At 42.5% G+C, this 17,566-nt stretch overlaps 2 protein-coding genes across 2 annotated transcripts in view; one reads left to right on the top strand and one right to left on the bottom strand.

Moving 5' to 3' along the window:
* LOC146775949 (uncharacterized) overlaps positions 1-6,674 on the bottom strand; it is a 790,744-nt gene extending 784,070 nt beyond the window's left edge. Inside the window, exon 1 of the mRNA XM_085637356.1 lies at positions 6,563-6,674. The gene's annotated coding sequence lies outside the window, so the exon portion shown is untranslated. The remainder of the gene's footprint in view (positions 1-6,562) is intronic.
* The window catches only part of CDH16 (cadherin 16), a 622,060-nt gene that overhangs the window by 67,813 nt on the left and 536,681 nt on the right, over positions 1-17,566 (top strand). The window lies entirely within an intron of this gene.

Consider the following 17,566-nt stretch of genomic DNA (forward strand, 5'->3'; position numbering starts at 1 on the left):
TAAAAAAAAATCATAAAAAAATATAATATTTTTTAACTTTTAAAAGAATTAATTGCAAAAAAAACTTTTAAAAATTGTGATTTAAAAAAAAACATAATTAAAGGAATTGACACACTGAAATATAAAGATTTAGAAATCCTATGAAAATCATTAAACATCATAGCTTTAGAGATAAGTTATAGATAGGAATTAGCATTTCAAAAACCTTTGAAATTCACTTAAAAACCATAGGTTTCAAGTATGTTATAGTTAGGAATTAGCATTTAAAAAACCTTTGAAATTCACTGAAAAAAACATAGGTTTCATACACGTTATAGTTAGGAATTAGCATTTAAAAAACCTTAGAAATTCACTGAAAAAACCATAGGTTTCAGTGGTGTTATAGTTAGCTGGACATTTCCCTCGTACAAAACCCTAGAAATTCCCCCGTTATAGTTAGTTCAGCTAACTATAACTCGCGCCCCCGCAATGCACTGCTGATGACGTCACATATTACATCACTCATGACATGGCCAGTGACATCACTCATGACATCACTGATGACATCTCAAATGACATCATTGATGACATCACTGATGACATCATCCATGTGATACATTAGTGCATCTTCTCACACCCTAATATAACCTTTAATACACCCACTCAAAATTTCAGACGGCCATTCTTAAAACCATAGATACTCCAATACCAATAACTACATACCCACTCATTGACTCTTAGGTCTACACACACATCCACTCACTCACCTGTACAGTCACTCATACTTACAGTCACTCAGTACAGGACTATCGTATGCATTTATACACCTATATAGACACTCACACACCGCCAATCATCCATAGAGGTACTCACACACCTAGTCAGTCATGCAAATAATTAATCACACTCCCATTTACTCACCTATACAGTTACACACACACAAGTTCACTAACTCATAAAAATACTACCACATTCTTACGCTCTTATACAATTACTGATACAAGCACACACTCATCCATACAGCCACAATCACACACTATCACATATAGCCAGTTATATACTCTTACACACACATACATTGCCTTTCACTTATGTAGTTACTCACACATGTACCACTGAGATATACATTCAATCACTAACACACCCATACATACACTCACCCAACCATACAGTCCATCACAGATGCACTCTTAAAACCATGCACCCATTGAATCACCCACTCACACATCTATGCACAGAGTCACACACACCCCACCCACACAAACACTCAGGCACCCATACAGATACTCAGACAACCAATCAATAACCCATATAGACACTCATATAGCTATTCACAAAACCATGCATCCACTTATACACCAACAGACAGACAGATACAGACATTCACAAAGTTTAGTCACTAGTCTGCAGTAATATACATTTAATGACTCACTTATAGAGTCAGTCACACACCTACTAAATCATCCATTCACACACTTATACACCCACTCATTCTTCCATAGGACTTTCCCTATATATATTAAACATATTTAAACTTTACAGAAATACACACTCACTGGATGACGTCATCAGTGATGTCATTTGAGATGTCATCAGTGATGTCATCTGTGATGTCACGGACCATGTCATGAGTGATGTAATATGTGACGTCATCAGCAGTGCATTACGGGGGCGCGAGTTATAGTTATCTGAACTAACTATAACGGGGGAATTTCTAGGGTTTTGTACGAGGGAAATGTCCAGCTAACTATAACGCCCCTGAAACCTATGGTTTTTCCAGTGAATATATATATATAAAACATATTTAAACTTTACAGAAACACACAGTCACTGGATGATGTCATCAGTGATGTCATCAGTGATGTCATTTGAGATGTCATCAGTGATGTCATTTGAGATGCCATCAGTGATGTCACTGACCATGTCATGAATGATGTAATATTTGAAGTCATCAGAAGCGCATTGCGGGTGCGCGAGTTATAGTTAGCTGAACTAACTACAACGGGGAATATAAATATATATATATATATATATTCACTGAAAAAACCATAGGTTTCACACATGTTATAGTTAGCTGGACATTTCACTCGTACAAAACCATTGAAATTCCCCCATTATAGTTAGTTCAGCTAAAAAATATTTATTTTTCAGAAAGACACATATTCACTGGATGATGTCATCAGTGATGTCATTTGAGATGCCATCAGTGATGTCATGAGTGATGTCACTGAGCATGTCATGAGTGATGTAATATGTGATGTCATCAGCAGTGGATTGCGGTCGCGCGAGTTATAGTTAGCTGAACTAACTATAACGGGGGAATTTCAATGGTTTTGTACGAGTGAAATGTCCAGCTAACTATAACATGTGTGAAACCTATGGTTTTTTCAGTGAATTTGCAAGGTTTTTTAAATGCTAATTCCTAACTATAACGTCTGTGAAACCTATGGTTTTTTCAGTGAATTTGCAAGGTTTTTTAAATGCTAATTCCTAACTATAACGTGTGTGAAACCTATGGTTTTTTCAGTGAATTTGCAAGGTTTTTTAAATGCTAATTCCTAACTATATATAACGTGTCTGAAACCTATGGTTTTTTAGGTGAATTTGCGAGGTTTTTTAAATGCTAATTCCTAACTATAACGTGTCTGAAACCTATGGTTTTTTCAGTGAATTTCAAAGGTTTTTAAAATGCTAATTTATGAATGTATTATCATATTTTTTAAATATTTATTTTACAATAAGCTACCTATGTATATAGTTATAGATTGACTGTATCCTGTAATATGGAATAGCTAAGCTCTTTTTTTTTTAATTTGGATGAAGTTGAACAGCATAGTTAATATCTTCTATAAACTTATAAACAGTTGAAATTTTTTGTTGTTGTTTTTTTAGGGTTTTTGACGGTGCGCGCACCGTGCGCGCACGAGTATGTGCTCCGTGTGCGCATGCGTACGTGCTCCGTGTGCGCATGCGTACGTCGTGTGTGCTCCGTGCGCGCGTGCTCCGTACGCACATGCGCGCGTGCTCTGTACGCGCATGCGCGCGTGCTCTTGCTCTGTACGCGCATGCACGCGTGCTCCGTACGCGCATGCGTGCGTGCTCCGTGCGCACACGGTGCACGCACGGCTAGTCATGTGATTACGAAACAACACTTTTCATTGGTTCATAGTACTTTCAATTCCAGAATCTTCCAACACCACACCCACTCCCCTCATTATTTCTTCTGATTCCCTGGGAGAAGGAGCGGAGCAGCTTTTCCAGTACTCCAGTAATTGAAAATGGCAGAGCAGCAGTCATCTTCTGGGAGTGAGGAGGAGAGCTTTGTGCCACCAAGACAGAGGAAACATAAAGACTCATTTATTTGGAAATATTTTACTTTTCCAGAGGGCCAGAAGAAGGTGAATGCACCTAAAGTCACCTGTACTGTTTGTGGAGTGGTCTTATCAAGAGGAGATCCTAAAAAAAAATACTCTTTTAGTATCTACTCTATGTTAAGGCACTTTAGTGGAGTACATCCTGTGGCTTATGCTCGGGAGTGTACTCGAGCTGCAAGAGACAACCCTCCAGCAGCTCAGCCAGCAGCTCAGCCGAGCACTTCATCTGCGGCCGCAGCTTCACCTTCTTCTCGACCTCTGGATATCCACCCTCTGTTCCAGAGGGTTCATATACGGTGCAATATGTGCAATGCTGTTCTCTCTTACGGTGACACCAGCATTAACCTAATAGAGACCAAGATACAGCAGCACACATGCCCCACCCCATAATTTTTTTTTTTTTTTTGTTCCTCTGTTCCTCAATTAACACAACAGCTCTTTTTAGAGCCAACCAACATCTAAACACCTACACTAGATTTTTAATTCTATTTTTTTTATGATTTTTTTTCTGCCGCGTGCTCCCCGCGATTTTAAAAAAACAAAAAATTAAAATGTTTTTTTCACCCTTCGGGGTCCTTCAGGGACCCCCTGACAAAGACTAGGGGGTCAGGAACTCTCTAGCCTGCCCCCTTTTCACGTTCTCCACCTTTCTTTTTCCCTGTCACACACACAACACACAAAATGGCGGCCGACACTTCCTGATTTCGACCGATTCGAATGTTGACTGACATGTAACCACCAATCAGAATTACGCTCGCGCACGTACGGTGCGCGGCTATAGATATTTATATACTTTTAACTGCAATTTTTTCAGGAACTACTGAACAGATTGACACCATATATGCAAAAGGCACATGCCTGACCTGAGGACTACCTCTTTGCCAAATTTCAACTAATTCTGTTCAGCCGTTCGGGCTGTACCTTCGACTAAAGGTCCTATGCGAAAATGCATGGGGAAAACGTGTTTTGGGACCCCCCTTTTTTCTCAGCCCCCACTTGACGAATCACCCCGAGACTTTCAGGGTAGGAGCTGAGCGGAGCGCCCCATTAGTTTTGAAAATTTTGCGAGGATTCGTCAACCGGCACCAAAGTTATTCAAAATAGAATTTTGAGATTTCCTATGGAAACTCGGTCCTAACTATAACTATCTACTGGCGACCGCTAGTAGATAACATATCTACTGGCGACCGCTAGTAGATAACATATATATTATCTACTGGCGGTCGCCAGTAGATAGTTATAGTTAGGATCGTGTTTCCATAGGAAATCCGCAACATTCTATTTGGAATAACTTTGGCACCGATTGACGAATCCTCGCGAAATTTTCAAAATAGGTGGGGCGCTCTGCTCCGCTCCTTCCCTGAAAGTCTCGGGGGGATTCGTCAAGCGGGGGCTGAGAAAAAGGGGGGGTCCCAAAACACGTTTTCCCCATGCATTTTTCCATAGGACCTTTAATCCAAGCTACAGACCGAACGGCTGAACAGAATTACTTGAAATTTGGCAGAGAGGTAGTCTTCAGGTCAGGGATGTGCCTTTTGCAGGTCTGGTGTAAATCTGTTCAGTATTTCCTGAGAAAATAGCATATATATATCTATAAGCGCGCAGCGTGCGCGTACGGTAAAACTTACCGTACGCGCACGCTGCCGTGCGCGAGCGCGATTCTGATTGGTTGTTAGATCTTAGTAAACATTCGAATCGGTCGAAACCAGGAAGTGTCGGCCGCCATTTTGTCTCTCGCAGTCTGAGGGGGTGAAAAACAAAGGTGGAGAACGTGAAAAGGGGGCAGGGTGGACAGTTCCTGACCCCCTAGCCTTAGTCAGGTGGTCCCAGAAGGACCCCCAAGGGCCAAAATTTCCGAAAAATTTTTTGCGAAAAATCGCGGAGTACGCGTACGGTGAAAACGGAAAAATTCCGCGAAGCGCACCGTGCGCGTACGGTACGCGCACGGTGAAAAACCTTAAAAAAAATAAATTAAATAAATACATAACTTAGCATTTAAAAAACCGTACAAATTCACTGAAAAAGCATAGGTTTCACACACGTTATAGTTAGGAATTAGCATTTAAAAAACCTTGCAAATTCACTTAAAAAACCATAGGTTTTACACATGTTATAGTTAGCTGGACATTTCACTCGTGAAAAACAATTGAAATTCCCCCGTTATAGTTAGTGCAGGCAACTATAACTCACACGACCGCAATCCTCTGCTGATGACGTCAGATATTACATCACTGATGACATATGTGTCTTTTTGAAAAAAAAATATTTGTAATATATGTATAGCTAAAAATTAATGGAAGAAGACATGGGTAAATAAGTGTCTAAATACAGTGATGTAATATCTGACGTCATCAGCAGAGGATTGCGGTCGCGTGAGTTATAGTTGCCTGCACTAACTATAACGGGGGAATTTCAATGGTTTTTCACGAGTGAAATGTCCAGCTAACTATAACATGTGTGAAACCTGGGTTTGTGGGGTGAGCATCCAGACCATCGGTGGTACAAGCTGAGGGGGCGATACCACCAAGCCCTTTATTAACAACACCAAAGTTTTCTCCTCAGTTTAGAGAAAGGCTGCACTCCGAGACTCCGAAAATATCCCATTTATTTTGAAAACAGCGCTTGCAAAGGAATGCATTTCCGCTGAACATGCAGCCTTTTTCAACCATAAAAGAGCCTCAAAATTGTCGTTGCTTACATACTTTTCACATGTGTGAAGGTAAGTAAACATAGACAAAATACTTTCCGTTTTCAAAGCAACTAAAAGTAGCAGTACTTCATTTTATGTCTATTTTTGCCTTCACATGTTGAATGCAAACGCAATTGGTAAAAGAGCTCAACAACAGTTCCAGCAGCTTATATTGACAAAAGTATATATATATTAAATGCCTTTCTTTCTGTTTTGTGCGTTCCGAGACTTTCATTAAGGTTTGTTTCTCCTTAATAGGCTCCTTTAAAAATTCTGTCCCGGTTCAGGAGCAATATTAACATCTAAAGTGCAATAACAAACTTAAACTTCTTTAGCATTTCCCTGAAAACACCTTTCATGTTTTCATTTCACAACCATCTGTAACCTGCCACTGGAGCGCTGCAACTCGCAACCAAGCACTGTCGACCAATAATAAAATCTCTTGATCTCACTGCTGAGCTTGTGCTTTCTGCAGTGCCCGACTCCGAGCATCTCAATTTTCAAGAATGTATGAGCTTACCGCCGTGCATTATTAACAACACCAACGTTTTCTCCTCAGTTTAGAGAAAGGCTGCACTCCGAGACTCCTGAATTTCCCATTTATTTTGAAAACATCGCTTGCAAAGGAACAGGTTTCGACTGAACAGTCAGCCTTTGCCAACCTTAAAAGAGCCTCATTATTTTCGTTGCTTAAATACTTTTCACATGTGTGCAGGTAAATAAACATAGACAAAATACTTTCCGTTTTCAAAGCTACTAAAAGTAGCATTACTTCATTTTCTGTCCAATTTTGCCGTCACGTGTTAAAAGCAAATGCAATTCGTAAAAGAGCTCAACAACAGTTCCAGCAGCTTATATTGACGAAAGCATATTAAATGCCTTTATTTTTGTTTTCAGTAGTTGTGCGTTCCGAGACTGTCACTTTCATTAAGGTTTGTTTCTCCTTAATAGGCTGCTTTAAAAATTCTGTCCCGGTTCAGGATCAATATTAACGTCTAAGTGCAGTAACAAAATTAACCCCTTCCCTGCTCATGACGGAACCACTCCGTCATGAGCCACGGTTGCACTGTGCTCATGACGGAGTGGTTCCGTCATGCTGTGGCCGTTGGCCGCCGCTCCGCCCACGCGGCGCTAATTCCCCGCCTGTGTGGGCAATTAGCGCAGTGGGCGGAGACGTGACGGAACCACTCAGTCATGAGCACAGCTTAACCGTGGCTCGTGACGGAGCGGTTCCGTCACGAGCACAGCGCCACCGCGCTGCCCCCAAACCCCCCCAGCGCCGCGGCGGAATTCCTGCCGCGGCGAAGGGGTTAAACTTCTTTAGCAATTCCCTGAAAACACCTTTCATATTTTCATTTCACAACCATATATATATATATATATATATATATATATACATATACACAATAAATTACCAACTGGGACAAATACATTGGAAAAAATTCAAAAAAAACCCCAAAGAATTTCATTATACACAAAAAAAGTAAACAAAATTAAAAAAAATCTATTACATGTTACATACACAGAAACTTTACTATAATATCGACTTAAACAATATAAACAAAACTATAAAGCTATAGGAATTATACATATGCTATTCCCACTCCAATCTCTGCAACAGTAGGGAAATAGTTGAACTCCAGAGGGGTAAAACTTGCTCGGTGCAACAGTAGGGAAAGCGTTGGATAGCAGAGGGGTAAAATGTACTATTCCCACTCCAGTCTGTACATGAGTAAAGAGGTAGTAGTTCACTTTAAAGAAATAAAATATTCAAAAAATTACATTAAGGCGCCGATTCCGATCCGGTAAAAAAAATTCCCGTACGACTCGTATCCGTATTTTTTTACATACGAATCGTACAAGTCCCGTACAGACGGCGAAGTAAGATTCGTACGTGGAAAATACATACGAATCGCCTCGGGAAAAGTCTACGAGACGTCCCCGGACAGTTTTACATACAAATCGTAAAACTGAAGTCCGAGCGCGCAAGTACGATCCGTACCGCCCGTCCGAAAACACAAGCGCATGGAAAAGGCTCCGGAGCGAACTTTGTACGAGCCCTACCCCGAGTACACTTGTGTCCGGGGTACGAGTTGTACGGCCCCCCCAGCCTCCCACCCCTCCTGCGTACGTCCGCACCGTACCCCCCACCCCCCGTATGTACAGCGCGTACCCCCCACCCCCGTATGTACGGCACGTACCCCCACCCACGTATGTCCGCACCGTACCCCAGGTGTACCCCCCCACCCACGTATGTCCGCACAGTACCCCAGGCGTACCCCCCACCCGTGTATGTCCGCACCGGGGGTGGGGGGTACACGCCGTACATACGGGGGTGGGGGGTACGCGCTATACATACGGGGGGGTGGGGGTATGGGCCGTACATATGCCATGTTGGGGTACGCACCGTACATGATGACATGTACGATGTGGGTGATGGCGTGTACGTCGCGCAGCGGGCCCCCTTTTCCTCATGCATCGCAGCGTACTTAGCTCTTCCGGCACTTTTTGGCTCCCGTAAAAATATAGCCGTGGGGAGTGCTGTAGGTACGAATCTTACTTACTGGTCCGTAAAACGCTGCCTGACTCCGTGCGAACGTCGCGTACGCGCTGTCCAGGATCTGAATTGTATGTATTTTTTAGCCGTACGGTGTTATTTACGATTCGTACGGAAATGGTATTTCTGTAGGAATCGTAGTTGCTGGTTTGTACGTTGGAATTCCCGGGTACGAGTCGTACGGAGAAAACGCTCCGTACGACCATTTGTACCCGGGTTTTACAGGATCGGAATCGGCACCTAAATGGTGAGAAATATAAATATTCAAATTTAAAATATATAAAACATTTTGTAAATGAAAACAAATGTATTATGATATTTAATACACATTTTAAATTAAAGCAATACATGTTAATATTATTAAAATACCACACTATATTTTCACAATTATAACAAGCAACAAATATAATGTTATTTGCAATTATAAAGCATAACATAACTAACACATAAAAAATATAAATAACCACATTTTTAAACAATAACTAATATTACGTTCATTATTACTTAAATAACCTCCTACCCTATAACTCCACAAAGTAAACAACACACATCAAAAATATATCTTGAAATTTTAATAATTTTGACTTCTACAGAGTTAAGTATCAATTAAACAATTAATTGTAATTAACTAATAATAAATAATTATATTTCATTAACTTCCCACCGTTATCCCTAGAAACCCAACAACGTGCACCTATTATATATTAAAAAAACGTAATTACATAATTATCAATGAACCAATTATTAACAATTAACTAATAATAAAGTAATTACATTAATTAACTTTCCTCCCTTTACCCCCTACAAGTCCACAACCTGCACCTCATATATGATTTAAAATGTTTTAGTTACATAATGTACATAATTATCAATTAAATAATTATTAATAATTAACATTCATTATTATAGGTAATTTCCTTCACACCCTTTACCCCTACAAAAACCACAACCCACAACAAAAATATTAATCAAAAATTGAATTAATTGCACAATTTACCATATTTAATTATCAATTAAATAGTAAATAATTAATACAAACTAATGATTAAATAATAATATGCCCCTACAAACCCCCCAACCTTCACCTAAAAAGAAACATTAATTACACAATTAACATAATGAATTACCAATTAAAAATGTAATAATAATTCATAATTAATTAATATTTATAATTAATTTTCTTCCCACCCTGTACTCCTATAAACCCCACAACCCGTTACGGCACTAAAAATACAAATAAACAATTAAATTAAAATAAAAAACAACAAAAAATGTACAAATCATAATAAAAAAACATTAGCAATAATTATACAATTTATAACATACAGTTCAAATATATACTAAAATACATGAGAATAATAAAAAACTATTTTATTAACAACAATATTTTTGTAAATGGTATTAACAACATAGATATTTTTACCATCGATATTACCAACATAGATATTTTTTACATTGATATCACTTACCATAAAATTGATATTCTTGTCCATGATATTTTTGCACACAATATTTGTGCATCACGATATTTCAAACTTTATATATCTGCTCCTCGATATTTATTTTCCATATTTTGTCTGAAGACCCTCTATAACAAACTTCCATACTCTAAACTTTCTGACTCCCCATTTTCTGTCTTGTATAAAGCATGATGTCTAAAAGGTGACAGTTTTTAACATTTTGAATACCATTGAATTTATAGGTTCCATTTTTACTATGGAAAGCTCTTTGGCATGATGTGCTAAATAAATATATGTAAAGAATTATTCTTTTAGACAGGTTGAATCTGAAAAGTACATCAGCTGCCATTTGCTTGATCTCTTGTTGCCGCAGGATGTTTTCTGGCGTGTGTGGTCACATATATGTCTTTGACCCTGTGACTATGTTCTCTTGCCCTAGTAACAAGAATTTTTATCTGTACTCCAGTGTCCAAATCCCATTGACCATGCCCAAGTGATGATGCTCCAGTGTCCATATTCTACTGCCTTCATCCCAAAGTTCTTTTCACTGTGCTTGTGTCCCTGTGTCAGTATCCAAGTGGCCATGTCCCAGTGTCCATGTCTCAGCGTCTGTATCTCAATGTTCTTATCCTTGTTTCAATTTCCACAGGTTCAAGTGTCTGTCGCAAGGTTTCTATACCATTGTCAGTGTTCCAGTGGTCAATGTCTATCCCAGGGTCAGTGTCCATGTCACAATGCCATAGTCCTGCATACTTATCTCAGTGCCCATGTCTCGGAGTTGGTATAGTGGTTTTAATGAAAATGCAAATTTGTATTGACACAGTGTAATTAACACATAATAAAGTCTAGATAGTCTGCTGATAACTATTTTAACATAAATAATGCAGGATTCAATTTCTAAATGTTTTCTTGCGGTCTCGAGCCAACTTATATTTACACATAATCATCTATTGGCTTTCCTCTCTGTGCTTTCAGTGTATAATCTGTAGACAGTATTTTGAACACATTGTCACATACAACACAATTGTTTTGTTCTCGAGCTTCATTTTCAAGCAGTTTTAGCATAGCAAATGTTTTCCTAAGGTCTCACTTATTGGGACCACAATGTTATTCTCATTAGAACTTAGGAACTCATTACGATAGCGAACGGACTTTAGTCCGTCCGCTGTCGTCCCGGGGCTTGGGACCGACTGCCTATATGGCAGCGGTCCCGCACATAGAATTACAATGCAACCGCCACTGTGGCAGTCACATTGTGCATTTTTACCATTGTGGAGGGTGCTGCTGGCTGCAGCACCCACCGCAATGGTAAAAATGCAAGTTTTGCATTTCCCTGCACTACGTGGCAGGCACCACGCGGTGCCTGCCACATGGTGCAGGGAAATGTTGGGAGCACCTTAGGTGTCCAAAACTTGAGTGCCCCTGCCGAAGTGGGGCCAACTACGGGCCCCCAAAGTACATTCCCACCAGCCTGTAAATGGGGGTTGAACCGCCATACTCAGACTGGCAGGGATACAGCATCCTAATCTGGTGGACGGTGCCTGCTAGGTACCGCCACCATTTTAGAGATGCTTGGTGGGTCCGCCATGCAATCGTAATGATTGCCTGTGGCGGACCCGTAGCGGTGTCGGGTACTATAGTCAGAAACACCACTGACCTGCTGCCAACGTCCAGCGGGGATAATGAAGAGCAGATAGTTACCCAATTCCCCTTCCACATCTTCACCCAGAGAGCAACAACTATTACTCACTGCTCCATAGGAAGTGTGTGGGGGAAAATGGGAATTGGAGAAAATAACAAAAGAGACTGCTGGCGGAAAGATGAGCAGAACAGATCCGTCTATCAGGGAGAGTAGATCATCAAGGCTACTATGGTGCCGATTCCGATCCGTTAAAAATAATCCCGTACGAATCGTATCCCGATTTTTTTTACGTACGAATCGTACAAGTCCCGTACAAACTGGCAAGTACGATTCGTATGTTAAAAAATCCATACGAATCGCATTGGGAAAAATTCCCCGACACGTCCTCGGGTCGGAAAAAGTGTCCGACACGTCCCCGGACAGTTTTACGTACGAATCGGTAAACTGAAGTCCGAGCGCGCAAGTAAGATCCGTCCCGTCCGTCCGAATGCACAACCGTATGGAAAAAACACCGTACGGAGCGAACTCCCATAGCAACCATGGAGACGTTCAAACATGTGGCCGCATACGCGCCGAACACCCCCCCAGCCTACCCCCCCAAGTACGCGCCGTACCCCCAGCCCCCCATGTACGCGCCGTACCCCCACCCCACCCCTGTAGGCACGGAGCGTACCCCCACCCCGTAGGTACGGAGCGTACCCCCACCCCCGTAGGTACGGTGCGGACCCCCAGTCCACCCCGTAGGTACGGAGCATACCCCCACCCCCATAGGTACGGAGCGTACCCCCACCCCCGTAGGTACGGTGCGGAACCCCAGCGCGTACCTACGGGGGTGGGGGTCGCTCCGTACCTACGGGGGTGGGGGTACGCTCCGTACCTACGGGGTGGGCTGGGGGTCCGCACCGTACCTATGGGGCTGGGGGTACGCTCCGTGCCTACGGGGGTGGGGTGGGGGTACGGCGCGTACATGGGGGGGCTGAGGGTACGGCCCGAACATACGAGGGGGCTGGGGGTACAGCGCGTACATACGGGGGGCTGGGTGTACAGCGCGTACATGTATGGGTGCTGGGGTACGGTGCGTACATGGGGGGGTCTGTGGGTACGGTGCGGACGTGTAGGGATGGGGGTACGGTGCGTACCGGGCCCCCTTTTCGTCATGCATCGCGGCGTACTTAGCTTTTCCTGCACTTTTTGGGTCCCGTAAAAATTTTGCCGTGCGAAGTGCTGTGGGTACGATTCGTACTTGCTGATCCGTAAAAACGCTGCCTGACTCCGTGCGAATGTCGCGTACGCGGTGTCCCGGATCCGAATTGTGGGTATATTTTAGCCGGTCGGTGTTTTTTACGATTCGTACGGAAATGGTGTTTCTGTACGAATCGTACTTGCGGGTTCGCTCCGTCCGACGGTTCGCGTACCCGGGCTTTACAGGATCGGAATCTGCACCTATATGCCCATCTGTGTGTCCCTGTATGCAAGAAAAGAGAGAGATGTGAAGCATACTTACAGCAAGACAAGTCTCCAAGATAAACTCTATGCAGGGTCAGACAATACTCACATCCCCCAACATCCACTAGGCCACCAGCAGGAAAAGGATGCGAAGCTTTCGGGGTTAACTATAATGTAGAAGTCTCAGGTGGCACAGAACTCAAAAGGCCAGTGAGTCCAGGAACACAAGTACTCCAAAAATATATAGTGACCCCAGAGTGCTCAAAGAAAGTATGACTGGAGATAAAATCAATCAATCTTGAGGGTCTCAAGGCTCTGGTGGGTGGGGAATGCTGCTACTGCTCGAAAAGCCAGGTCTTGAGGAGTCTTCTGAAGGTCAGCAGGTCTTGGGTCTGCCGCAGGTGGATGGGGAGGGTGTTCCAGGTCTTGGCGGCGAGGTGGGAGAACGATCTGCCAAAAGTCACAAAACAAATGAAAAAGCCCAGTACCCAACACACTCCCTTTACTTATCTGTCAGAGCAGTATAGGAGCCCCTTGTTACTTCACAAGGGCTATGCAACGATGTGGACAGCAGCCAAGCAGGGCGTTGCACCCGGTTCCGGTCAGGAATCCGCCTAAAAGTAGATTAGGAACAATCTTGCCTCCTGTCAGGTAATGCAGCAAGGGAAGCCGCCGGTACAGAATTGAAACGCCTCCTGGTAGATGACGCGGCTAAGGAAGCCGCCCAGAAAACAGACCACCTCAAGGGCAGTAACGCGGCAATGGAAGCTGCCAGGAAAACAGAGCACCTCCAGGCCGTGGATGCGGCAAGAGAAGCCGCTGGAAAGAGCACTGGTGAGGAGCACCGTAGATCAGACTCACAAACGGGTAAAGCAGGAATTCAATAATTCGCAGGTCACGGAATCCAGAACAAGCAGGAACGACTAGAACCGAGCAACGGGCTAGTCAGCTTATATCCTGTCCTCACCTTGACAGCTGACCTCGGTTGTCATTTCCTGGACTTGCCCCAGTGGATGCTGGGAGATGTAGTCTATATTCAACACGCTTACTAGTAATACCATGATATAGAAGAAGGGGAAGTGTGTGTTTTCGTGTCTCTTGTTGACTAACCCCCACCACAGTCATGACAGGTGGACCCATGGCAGGCAAACTCTGCATCCACCAGCACACCGCCAGCCGTAGTAATATGGCGAGCGGAGAAGTGCTTTGAGATGGCGGTGAAACCGCCACCAGCAGGCTGCCGGTATTTGTTCTAACTATTGAGATGTCACAGGAGAACAGGGTATAGAAATTACATTCTATAGGACATTGCTGATAAACGCAATTTTAAACTGTATCGTTCAATCTTTAACATGATTGGATGGCATTTCTAGACCTTTGCACACTCACACTAATTGTATGGACCTTGATGTATTTCCCCCTATAAAATGAGCCTTGCCCAGAGGGTGTTGGACTCACTCTCTCCAAATCTTTAGAAGGCAACACTGTCAGTCTAATCTCTGATTTATGACTTATTTATTGAGCTAACTTATACTTTGCTCTTTTATTTCATATATAGAATTTTATTCTGAGCTTCATTCTTGTTTATGACAATTGACTACCTGACTAACTCTTTGCTATTTATTTTGCTTTCTGTAATTCTTTAATATTTCAATAAATCTTTGTGATTTACATATATAATAGATGTCAGTCTTTATTGTAACGCATAATATTCTTTACATTTAATTATGAAACATTATTTTATATTTTATTTACATATTGATCAAGTCCACTGGGGGATTACCACCACTCCTGGTTCATTAGTACCTGTAAGAAAGCAGGGTTCCTTGCAGATTCCCCCACTTTTTTACCCCCCTTTGGACTACTAGATGCCGGTTTTCAACCCTGACAGTGTACTTGGGCTTGCTAACCAATCTCCAGTGCCAGTGCTCTTTCCCCAAAACTGTCATGTGTGAATTGGTAACCCCAATTGGCAAGGACTTTACCCCCTTATAAGCATATGTTACCAGGGTACCCAACTCATAGGTGGTAAAGGGGTCCCCAGGGCTGCAGCATGGGTTTGTGCCACCCTGGGTGACCCAAGCAAACTCCTGATATCAGGCCTGCCATTGCAGACAACAAGAGCAGTGCAAACTGCTCGAACTCGACTGTGCCCCGACCATGTGAGGCACAGTAAAATGCACTGTCTATAATATATGTCAGACACCCCTAAGGTGGACCTCCACAGCCCAGGAGGCAGGGTGCATTATAGTGAAGGTGTGGACATATAAGTGCAAGCATATCTGTCCCTATACCGGCGTTCCCCATTGGAAACTACTATGAGTGTTAGCAGTGCATAGGATAACATTGGTTGCCAACCAGGCACTCTTGAGATTGTCAGCAGCATTATGGTATCACTAAAATATGTAATGCTTAGTATCAAACAGTGTTCCTTTCACCCCTGACACAAATCTTGTACCCCGGGTAACGTGCATGCACCCAGGTGGTGACCTCAGAGGATTCCCACCTGGTAGCCCCAGCTTCACTGTGTTCTGGCTGACCAGCCCATGTTTTCCTGCAACTGCTGCTGCCAAGACAAGATTCTGACCCCCTGTTGGGTAGTGTGATCACTCCTAGGAGTCAGAAACAAAGGCTTGGACAGGAAGAAGGACACATCTGCCTCCTCCTAGCAGGCTAGTGAATTGGCACATCAATGCGGTGAGCATCAAACACTGCACCGCTTCTGATATGCATCTGGGCTGTCCCCCTGAGGAGGACACAGACCTCTCTTTGCCCCTGATTGCCTGCAGCCGGGCAAGGAGAGAAATTAAGTATGCAGGATGTGTACACCTCCAGTAAGGCTGACCACACCTCCAGGATTAGCACCCTGATCTGTAAACCTACACTAGAATTCTGCTATCTTTATGAGGGCCGAAACAGTGGGTTCTGGGTAGAAAAGGTGACCTACACCCCCAAATGTGGTCACCTCAGGGGCGGACTAGCTGCCTATTGGCTACTAGCTCCCACACCCCTAACTCCGTAAAATATACGATTTAAGGGACCCTCCTGATGGCAGAATATCAGATCTGAACAACTTGCATCAAGGAAGGACTAACAGGAGACCCGTGTCACCCACAATAGGACTTTGCCCACAGCACCAAAACAAAAGACGAATACTCTGTCCCTGTGGCAACAGACTTGGAACTGAGTGAACGAGGTAAAATTGATCTGACTGTTGTGGCCTGGTCCTGGGGCCTGCATGACCATAACTCTGCAAGGGTTCCACGTAACTAGACCTACAAGTGACTGGTTGTCACTAGTGGTTTTTGCCTTTGACCGCAATGTTATCTTTTCTATGTCTTTTTTTGCACTGATTTAATATTGCTTAAAAAATCTATCCCTCTGGTTTTATGTATGCTATTCTGTTCATTTAGATGTCTAAATTAAGAGAAAAAAACATTTTTATAAATTGGTGTTGGATTTCTCTCATGTCAAATACTTATTGTCCATGCTGATACTCTGAAATGCCTACCACGTTACTCTAGTAAAACCTGACTTCTCTTTGCCACTTTACCAGCACTGAGCTAAGAATTTATTAGTGTGAATCCAAGGACCATCTATTGGGTTTTGTGATAATATTACAGGATAGGGCTACCCAGCCATACCACTTAATATTCCACTTTCCTACAGTAGCACTTAGATTGAAGACTGCGAAAGGCACTAAATCAGTTATCTGGTAGCAGAGAAGGGTTACAGACAGAACTTAGTGGCCTACATCTGGTTCTGGATGGATTAATTGGATTTGGAAGGACCTTTATGGTTCAACAAGTTAGATCCCTAAACTAAATTGTCCTTGATTCCTTCTACAATCCAAGATTTGTATGATCTAGGTTGTATTAATGGCAGTGTTCTAGTGTTCCTGAAGTTGATCCACGAATTGAAGAGAAGTGAGTATAAGTAGAGTGATGCTTTGTGGTAAATTATGCCATTGAAAGCATTGTATTTCATGTTTGAGCATTGCGGATTAGGTTTCAGTGCCATACGAGATGTATGCAGGCTGAGAGTGCTTAAGGTTTGCAGCTTTTATATGTGAGATAGTAGGGACTTCGGATATTGTAATTTTGAAGCTTTTGTCTTATTTTTGAAGTTTGGAATTGTGGTTTTGTGATGTCCAAATCCTGTTTGAGAAAGCTATGTGTGTGCAATGAAATTTTAGTTGTTCCGTCTTCTTTATTGAATATGCTTGTTGTGATGATTGTGAAAATTGCTTTCCATCTTTTTTTTTGATTTGGGCTTATGTGAAGTCCACACTGTGTTCAAGAGAGCTTTGCTTTAATTTTGAGTGTTAATTCATGTTTTGACTGCATTTATTGCTATTTAAGTTCTAACTGTTAATTTTTAAGGTTTGATTATCCTATTTCGTCGATATTCTTGAGATAT

This window comes from Triturus cristatus, chromosome 12 (assembly GCF_964204655.1).
Source record: "Triturus cristatus chromosome 12, aTriCri1.1, whole genome shotgun sequence".
NCBI classification, from domain to species: domain Eukaryota; kingdom Metazoa; phylum Chordata; class Amphibia; order Caudata; family Salamandridae; genus Triturus; species Triturus cristatus.